The sequence below is a fragment of the Taudactylus pleione genome, unplaced genomic scaffold, assembly GCF_031769625.1.
Source record: "Taudactylus pleione unplaced genomic scaffold, aTauple2 ptg000006l, whole genome shotgun sequence".
Taxonomy (NCBI): Eukaryota; Metazoa; Chordata; class Amphibia; order Anura; family Myobatrachidae; genus Taudactylus; species Taudactylus pleione.
In genome coordinates this window covers 11,675,627-11,685,835 of record NW_028284409.1, presented here as the reverse complement: position 1 = coordinate 11,685,835, position 10,209 = coordinate 11,675,627, and positions in this window count along the sequence as shown.

The window sequence follows — 10,209 nt, the reverse complement described above, 5'->3', positions numbered from 1 at the left end:
CATAGTGTTATGATGCTGCTTACGCTAAGTAGATCTCTTCTTTTTTCTCCGGCAGCACCGGAGATTTCGGAGCACCTGCTTAGTGTGATAGTAGAGGAGTAACAATTGGTAGATGCTGGAAAGTTATCCGTTACTCGGGTACCGAGTACTACTGTAAGTTACTTACATTTTGGAACAAATTATTTGGTAGCATGTGAGCATGTAGCCAGGTAATGAAATTGTAGACCATAAATTTATGCCGCTTTCAGGGCAAGCACATATATTCATGTTATACATTTTGCACCCAAAGTCGCAAACACGATGTAAAGAGTCGAGTAGATAAGGTCAAACTAGCGCGGGGTAACTAGTCCGCTGTGCTGGGGACAACTTTCTTAGTTATTGCAGTACAAGTTAACCCTGTGACCATACACTTTTCTTATACATCTGTTATGAGTTGTGTTTTCGGTCATCCTCCCAGTCTGGAAATGGTTAATCTAACTTGAAAACCTTCTAGGTCTGCAGACATTCATTTAGAAGTCACTGCGAGCCGAGCAGGTTATATAAGGTGTTGAAAATAAATAATGTCACTTATCATAAACGATGAGGTTTGAGGTTATATTGAGTGTTCCAAATAAAAAAAAAGAAAGAAGTAAAAAATACCCCGGAATGATTCCTGTTGCTGGCATTGCTCTGGCAGCCGGGAGAATGTCTGTCTCCCAGGGAAGGCGTTGCTGGCGTGGTGCTGAAGGACAGCTCCTGTATCAGGCAGAGCACTGCGGCAGGGCGCTTCATGGAACAGGTTGTTGAAGTGATGCGGGCGAGCACTTGTAGTTTTCCATAAGAGTAATGTACAGTATAAGACGAAACACTAGATTAATAAATACCACACATTTATTATTAAATAGACATTTTAATTATCCATGTATATATTCTAATAATCTTTCATTATTTTTCTAGTTTAAAATGTAATTATGGGTAAATTATTACTTAATTTTACAGATACACTTTGTCAAATTACTGGTAATTGTACTGTTTAATTTCTGGAATCCTTATGTAATGGTGCTGCAGTTTTTACATCTACAATAAACAATATCAGCCTGGTACTTAGGGGCCTAATTAGCAAATATTTTCGGCAAATATCAACTCCTTTATTATTTATTTTTACTTACTTTCCCCAGCTATTCAGAAAAATACTTTCAGAAGCAGTGTATATGCGCAAACAGGTTGACCTTGTGAAGTCTCCACATGCACCGACCATTTTAATGCAAATAAAAATAAGTGTTTTTATGACTATATGTATAATATATATATATATATATATATATATATATATATATATATATACACACACACACACACACACACACATAAACATTTACGCTGGGCACACTATGCCGCCAAATGAGGGGAGTAGAATGGGAGTTGTAGCAGCCTGCTGGGAAAAGATCCATCTGTCCCTACAGTTTTCGTAAGTTATTTCATAATTAAGGTAAGTAGTTAAGGATTTTCTTCTGCTTGCTGCATACCAGAAAACACTAGGGGGCCTATTTATCAATGATCATATTTGCAATGTGATCTGGGCATGACAGTACCGCCCATGGCCGCTGTACAATATGTGATCAGAGCACCGGAATGTATCATCCGGGACACGCAGTTACAGGAGCTCTGAAAGGAGCCCATCCCTGCAATGTGCCCGGAGTGATGTCGGGTCTACTGTGCATGCGGAGTCCAACTGACTAGATATGCACGGCCGCCATTGCCAGGGGAGAGTTCCTATGGAACCCTCTCCTGGTAAGTTTTGCATTTTGTAACCCATTGGCTAAAATGGGCTAACGCCATATTCAGATACATCGCATTCCGGAAGTTGGTACAGTTGGCAGCATTGTATCCCCCATAGAAACCTATGGGGAATGTAGCTGCCAGTCGGAATAAAGGAATAGCAGCAGGTATCGGAGATATCTGCTGTGGTCTCACCCTCATACATCTTGAGGAAACTTAATATTTGCAGGTAACCCACAAGCTGAACTGTCAACATTGTCAGAATGTCAACATTAGGGTTAATCTGCAGGTTGGAGGGTTAGAGTTAAGCTGCAGGGGGAGGTTAACATTAGGCTGCAGGGGGGGTTAGGTTTAGGCACTAGAGCAGGGGTGGGCAATAAGCGTCCCTCCAGCTGTTGTTGATCTACAAATCCCAGCATGCCTTGCAACAGTTTTAGCATGACCAAATAGCAAAACTGTTGCAAGGCATGCTGGGATGTGTAGTTCTACAACATCTGGGGGGCCGCTTATTTCCCATCCCTACACTAGAGGGAGGTGCATGGTTAGGGACAAGGGAGGAATACTCATCCGAATGCAGGAAGATTGGAGGTCTGACCTGCAAGTCACAGTCACTTGGTTGCAAGGACCTGGAAGACACAGCTGGAGCTGCTGCACCCATTGGGAGCACGGAAAGTCACCACTGGACCACCAGGGATGATATGTCAACATTTAATTACTGTCTACATGATTAATGTCTACATTATGTCAATGTTGATATTCTTATGTCAACATTATGATTGTCGCCATATCATAACCAGCCCCTGAAAACATGCAGAAACATTAGTTTCTGCATGATTTAAATAACACCTTTGGTTGCTAAATAGGCCCTTTATATTTAAAAGTGAAAATAGGAGATTACTATTAGGGGAGTGTGTTTTTTTCAAAGCACAAAGTGGCCGGATATTTATATCTTTTTATAGGTGTATAACAACACTTTCAGTGGGAAGCTGAGCTGGTAAGGAATTAGATTAAAATATTTAAACTGACATACTTGACAAAATAATACGACACTTGCCCAGTGTCCTATTATTTCCTCTAGTTGTTTAAATACAATATGAGGGTGCATTGGACAGTTGAACAGTAATGTTTTGGAAAAGTTGCTATTAAAATAGGGACTGTTATAAGAACACAGACGGTGCATAGGCCTGTCTGCGCTATTTGATAATTAATCACAAATAGGTCCCTGAAGAGGGTGTGAGGGGGGGGGGGGGGGGGAGGTCACAATGCCATCTGAGATCACTCCCCAGATTGGATAATTTCATGCATCTTGTAGGTATGTGCTTGTGACTTACGAGTCATCCCAATAACCAAATATGTAGTGAGAATACCTAAATCACAATATATACAGTATGTGCTGTATTAGTAAATTAGTTTGTGCAAGCACTGTCACACTGAGGGTTAATGAAGATGATAATATCTGGATTTATTATGTTTTCATGTCAGGCATTTCAATGTGCTCATCTGAACAGTGTTTTGACATTGTAGTCAGTGCTTTGGGAACTTTGCATATGTAGCAGTGCGCTTTTCCTGCAAAAATCACAAGTTGAAATAGACAACAAAATTCATGTTGTGACATGTAACTGGGTCAATTATGCATAGAACCTCATATTCCTCAAGATTTTTTAGTGTGAAACTGTCAAGAGAAGTGTGAACATTTATGATATTTGAAAGAATGTCTACACTAAAGTCCAATCTCACCCTTGATTTTCAGTAGGTATGTACTGCTATACTATACTTACACATATGACATTTCTTACGTAAGATAGCACTGATGAAGTTACTGTGTGCAATAATAAACATTGCTGTACTTTTTGGCTAAAGTGTGAGCAGTTATCCCCTTTGCAGAGTAAGTAGTCTATTCAACAATAGTGACGATTTTTTATCAATTGCAAATATTTATGGCTGCTATTCAGCATTATTTTGAGCAGGGACAGCGGTTGGTAACACGCTGTCCCTGCGATGTTACAGAAGGCATTGTTTTCGGTTTCCGAAAACAATAACTTCTGTTACTGCTACTGCGCATGCTCAGTCATGCGATTCCGAACAGTCTCCGTCCCAGCTTTGATGTGACCACCGACAGGTACAGTAAGTGCATCTCCAGCCTGTCCAAAGTGATTGATATGTATATTTATGTGCTTTTATATTTAACATTTATATATAAATGTTAAATATAATAGTACATAAATATACATGTATACAGGCTAATATAAAGGAACGCCTGCCGTTTTATGGGCGGCCTCACCGGGGCTTGCGGTTGCCGAGACTCAACCTTAGGGTCTCGTCGCAAGCCCCGATGATCTCGATGGTCTTGACCCACAGCTTAGCTAGCGACCAGGAGGCCGCACTTAAAAATAGAAGCGGCCGCCCTCATTCAGAACGAGCGCTCGCTTCTTGCGAGCGCCTCTGAATGAATGCCTTAGAATCAAGCCCTTAGTCTTTTAGGCTGGATTTATAATAATCTTACCTATTTTTACAGAGGGCCTGATTCAGACCTGTTCGCTAGATGCGTACGCTCGCATTGAGCGAATGCAAATTTTCCAAATTGACGTCATGGGATGCGATCGCTCGCCAAGGCATAAGCACATCCACTTTGGCTGTGCGAGCGATCGCTCCGCGTATGCAGACACCCCTTAGCGTATGTAGAGACGCCCACTGGCACACGTCATCTCCAGGAAGTGTATGAAAACATTGGTACATCGAGGACCATCGGAAGCGAACACAGCGCTTGTGGTAGCCTTACCCTACCGCAAGCTCTGCGAGCATTTCAGTGTAAAAAAAAAAGTGACGTGTACTATGACGCTGCCTGTTAATTATGCACGCCTCTGAAACGGCGTTGAAACACTAAGGCACACCTACGTTTGCATCGCCAACCCCCCATTTTTACTGGACTGCCTCTGTTACCACCCACAGACAGCCTCTCCTGTCACTCATTGCACTGGGCTGTCTTTGCAGGGCGAGCGAGCGGTATGCAATCGCAGTGAGTAGTTCGCGCACGCGCAGAACGAAGCATGCGCGTACACAGAACATCGGGCCGCTTGCGAGCACACGCATATAGTGAACGGGTCTGAATCAGGCCCAGAAATCCTGAAACCATGAGCTGTTGGGGGTGCATCAGGATCCAATAGGTTAATAAAATGTTTGCTTTTATACTAACATCATGAAGCCACATCTCTATCTCTATACTATCATGTGGCATAAATATACACGTTTGTTACCGCTGAAATAAACCTGGCACATATTTTAGTGATGTACAGCTGAACACATATGGAGATGCGTCTAACTAAACGTACCTGGAATTACACTTTTTCATGAGTGCAACTTTTCCTGTGTTTATGGTGTTGGAAATGATGTGTGTGCAGCTGTTAATACTGCATAGGTATGTAGGCATACACTCGTGTTAGTTTATTGATAGATAGTAGGTACAGCTGTACTACTGTTACATGTACACTGGTGATGGAACGAAGATGGGTTCCATACAGCTCACCAGATGGTGAGTGTATCCTGCAAACGGGTAGCAGTGCAGGGATGCTGGAACAGCTTTATATGCAGGTACTGTATTAACCGGGTTCTCTCTATGAGCTAAGTAGAAGACTACTGTCTCCCACTATGCCACTCTCAGAGCCGTAACTAGACATTTTGATGGCCTCTGCGAGAAAGAGCATCAGCGCCCCCCAACCTACTGCCCCAATGATCACATGTGAAATACACCAAATCCAGTAATAGGTAAACTATGGCTTGCCAAGAGATATGAAACTACAAGTCCCAGTCTAACCTATGACAAGGTGTCCAGGGACCTACTGTAAGCTGGAGAGGTGCTGACTGCTTTACTTAAGGCCAAGCATACACTGACTATGCCTTCATGACAGCAGGGATAAAGAATTAGTACAGTCACAGATACCTCATTTTCAGTGGCACATTCAGGCCCATCTGACCTACAAGCTTATCTCCTAATAAACACTCGTAACACTAATGCAGACGTTTGTCTAATTACCTCCCACCACTAATGTTGACTCGTCTAATGACCCTCCACCCCTAATGCGGACCTGTCTTATGACCACCACCCCCAGTCTAATTACCCCCATCGCTAATGCAGACCCCTGTATAATTACCCGTACCCCAATGCAAACTTCTATGTAATGGCCCCCACCCCTAATGCAGGCAAACCTCTATGTAATGACCCCCATTCCCTAATGCAGGCTATAGTCTACTGGCCCCCACCCAAGTGCAGACCCCTGCATTGGGGTTGGGGCTAATTAGACAGGGGTCTGAACATTCCTAATGTGCCTAGTAATGACACCCCCCCAGCCCTGCAGCTCTCCTAGTTGCAGTAACTGGCTATACTTGGCAACTGTGACCCGCTATACAGGCAGCCTTGTTACCTCCTACCTTCCAGCTTGCACACATACTCCAGTGTTGGGGTATGGTAGGAAAGAGGGTCTGTAGCTGGGGAGAACGACAGCCAGCAGGCGGGATGAGGTGAAAGGGTGCTGCAAACTGCAACTATGCTTGTGCGGCTCCGGAGGAGGAGAGAGGGAGAAGAGTGATGTAACAGCCTGGATCTCACGGCTGCAGCAATGACTCAGCAGGGAAAGGCTGAGCTTTTTCTTAACATGGCACACAGGGGAAGGTAGGGGATGTCCGCCTCTCGCATCCAGCTGTCTGTAAGCATAGGGCGTCTCTCAAGCTCCTGGCTACTGTGCTAGTTCAGAGGGAGGACACTGCTGGGGGCATAGATTGACAGATAAGTAGCCAGGTGCACTACTAGCATAACATGCATGCTTAACATCTCAGTTGGCGCCCGGCAGATGAAGATAGTGGCCATGGTTGGTTCCGCCCCAGAGCATCCTGCGCTCTGTGCGCACCACCCTAGTTACGGCCCTGGTTACTCTTACGCAGTAAAGACAAGATCTTGGAACAGGGCATGAAGTCTCCCTGGAGAACATGAAGACTGGAGTCTGCGCAGTAGCACATTCCTCTTTGAACATATGGCACAAATGCATCCAACTCTACAAAAGCATTGAGTGTTTGCTGCTTGCCTAAACATTTCTAATTTATCAATATATTACTTTTAATATGTTACTCTATCCATATTATCTGACATGAGAATGTATACTCGATCCATTCTATCCATTCAAAATGTAGTTTCTTTATTCATAGGTTTTAATAAAATCTGCTTTTGCATCCTTTTGTATTTTATTGTATAAATAATGTGAAATTAATTATAAGGGATATTACTTCTATCATGTAACTGTAATCATCTATTCCTCCTCTGTAACCAGGCCAGCAACAGAAATCTTGGGGTCCGGTACACTGATGTCTCTGGGGGCCCCACCTTCTCACCACCACCCCCGATCCTGCACATCCCTCCCTTGCATGTGTGATCTGTGAAGCATGATCATGTTAACTGAAAGATATGCCAGCCTTTAAATAAAGTAAAAATACACTATGACTTACCACATCGTCTCTCTGTCACTGATGATGCAGGCTGTAGTTCTCATCTGCCGTCTCTTGCAAGGTCTTCTTGATGACAGTGCTGTGAATGCCTCCGGGGTAGGAGGGATGGTGTCTGCAGCTAGCTGCACTCAGCCCCTCATCACCTTCCTCAAATTCAGCATCATCACCATCCTCTGCCCAGAAGGCCCCCATCACCTTTCTCCGTAGATGTAAAGGGCCCAGCACTGCCGGGGCCAGGCTACAAGGGAGCTGGGGCTGGGCGGCGGTGGCTATGGTTCCCTTCTGAACCTCGGGGCCAGGTACGGGTGTCCCCATAGTCGTCCCCCCCCCCCCCTGTCGCCGGGCCTGTTTGTAACATTGCAAAATTATGTCTGGTTCCATGTGTTTACCGTACTTGACAAATAATGATTGGGGACCTCATAATGCCCTTCCTCAGTTACTATAATGTCAATGTTACGGCCATTGGTAGCACTCATCTATCTTTTCCATTTTCTCTACAGCTATCTACACTCCCACCTATTATTAAGTGCAGCAGTAAGATTTATACATTTATCCCATTGTAAGTCCTCTTAGTTAAATGAGCTGGTGACCCTAGGACTGCACTTTGACCTTTGTATTTCTCATGTGTATATATGCTGTATACTCCCATCTACTATTTCTATTTGTTGTGCTATAAATCCAAATTCACTGCTTGTTCCTTGGTGCCTTAACCACTTTCTAATTTTAATTCTGAAGCCACTTTACACTGTGTAGGCACTTCTTACTTACCGCTTCCTTGGGTTCCTCAGTCTAGCTTAAGAGCCCATACATCAGCATTCACAAAAGAAAAAATGATTCACAGATTCTGTAAATTTTTTCCCAATTTAAAGATTCCCCAATCTCTGCGCCCATACATTACAGATATTTTTCAGTGATTTGCAGATAATTTTCAGGAAAGACAGATCTGCCAATCTTGCAAGGCTCATTTTACTAGTAACGGTCTGCAAATCTGTTGATTGTTACCATACACTAGCAATCTACAGCCACGTTTGGTCTGACATCCAACATGTTGGGACAACCTGATTTCCCAATTCCAATCACTTTTTGGTTGGAATCTGTGATCTGTGAACCCCATACATTGCCGATTTTTCATGTTGAAAACGTCTTTAGTCTTCTTTTCCCCATTTATCAAACTTTGTGGAATTTTAAGTGTAAAAGGACTCCTGTACATGCAAGCTTAATTGGCATTTAGGTAGGTGATGTGACACAGGTTATAGTGCAATCACATAATTTTGACATATGGGCAACAGACAGTCTTACATTTAAATAAAACTCCATTATATGATTTTTCAGAAGTTCACTGTTTTGCAGGTAGCACATATTTTAGACAGTAATTTACATTATTACACCAGGGATGACACTGGCTCACTTTGCTTTACAACCTTTGCACTGTCCCTCTTAATACAGGTGGACAACTCGGTTCATGGGTATCTAGGCTCTTGTCTTTTAGAGATATATAGGTGTAAATTTACTAAAGGTCCATCTAAATCGATGTTGTGTTTCAGGGGTTAAATTGTACATTTACTAACATTTAAAAAATCTATATAAAAAATTGTCTGTTAGTAAATGTGCGATTTAGCCCTTGAAACACATTACTTTAGATTGATTAAAATCGATCTTTAGTAAATTTACCCCATACTCCCTCTGTGCTCAGCAAGACAAATTAGCAGTGTTGGACTGGTGCCCTACTGATCCCAGAATGTCTGCTAATGCTCTGACATAACCCAGCTTTGCACAGGACTCACTAAGAACTACAGCCCCCAAGATCTTTTGTTTGTTTCGTGCATGCAGTTCTCTTGCTTTACAGTAACGGTGCGTACACACTGGGTGATTAGGAAAGACAGTACGATTACGACATCATAATCGTACAATCATTCCTGATCCACTGTAGTGCCTACACTGAATGATCAGTCGTTCAGTGCAGGCACACTCCATCATTCCTGAACATGGCCAATCTGTCGTTATCGGCAGATTGGCCTGTATGTTCAAGCGATGTTCAGGCGATGGACAATGTCGGAAACGACCAGCGGGAGCCAGAGTCGGCCCTAGCCCAAATTTTTGGGTAAGCGTGTATATTTTTTGGCGCCCCCTATGCATGGCCTATTTTACAGTGCCCCCAGTAGTGGTCCCCCCTATGCAGTGCCTCTTGTGCCCCCAGTTGTAAGCCCCTTATATAGTGCCCCCAGTAGTAGTCCTCCTATGCAGTGCCCCCAGTAGTGGTACCCCCTATACAATGCCCCTTATATAGTGTCCCCAGTAGTGGTCCCCCCTATCAGCTCCTCTGTCAGTCCTCCGGGCCACTTTGCATTATGGGAGAGACGTCATGACGTCTCTCCCATTACCCACTGCGGGAGCCAGAAAATGCCCGGCTCCAGCAGTGGGAGCAGCAGCCGATGAGAGTCTGTCTGACTCTCATCAGCTGCTAAAGCAAACACACAGCTGCCAGCGCCAGCGGCTGTGTGTTTGTGCTGTGTAGCGCTGACCGAACTCCGTTTGGTCAGCGCTAAACACGCGGTGCAGCTGTGTCACAGAGACACAGACTGCCCGCGACCCGCATGGTACGCAACTGAGGCACCTTCCACTGTGTGGCGCCCTACGCAGCTGCGTACCATGCGTAATGGGAGAATCGGCCCTGGCGGGAGTGCGCAATCGCTCAGTAATATTGCCCAGTGTGTACACACCATAACAGAGCTGTTCCAAGGAATTGCACTTTTCTGTTGTGGGCCTGATCTAAGCTATCCCGATGGCTTGCGCACATCACCGATGTTTGGAGGACTGCACATGCGCAGAAGGTATACTGAGCATGTGCTGCCCTCCGACTGCGAGCCCACTCGCAGTATGTCCCAGCCGCAGCCTGATTGACAGGCTGCAGCATTTGCGAGGTGGAGTGTGGGCGTTCCCTGGCAGCGTTCCTGGAAA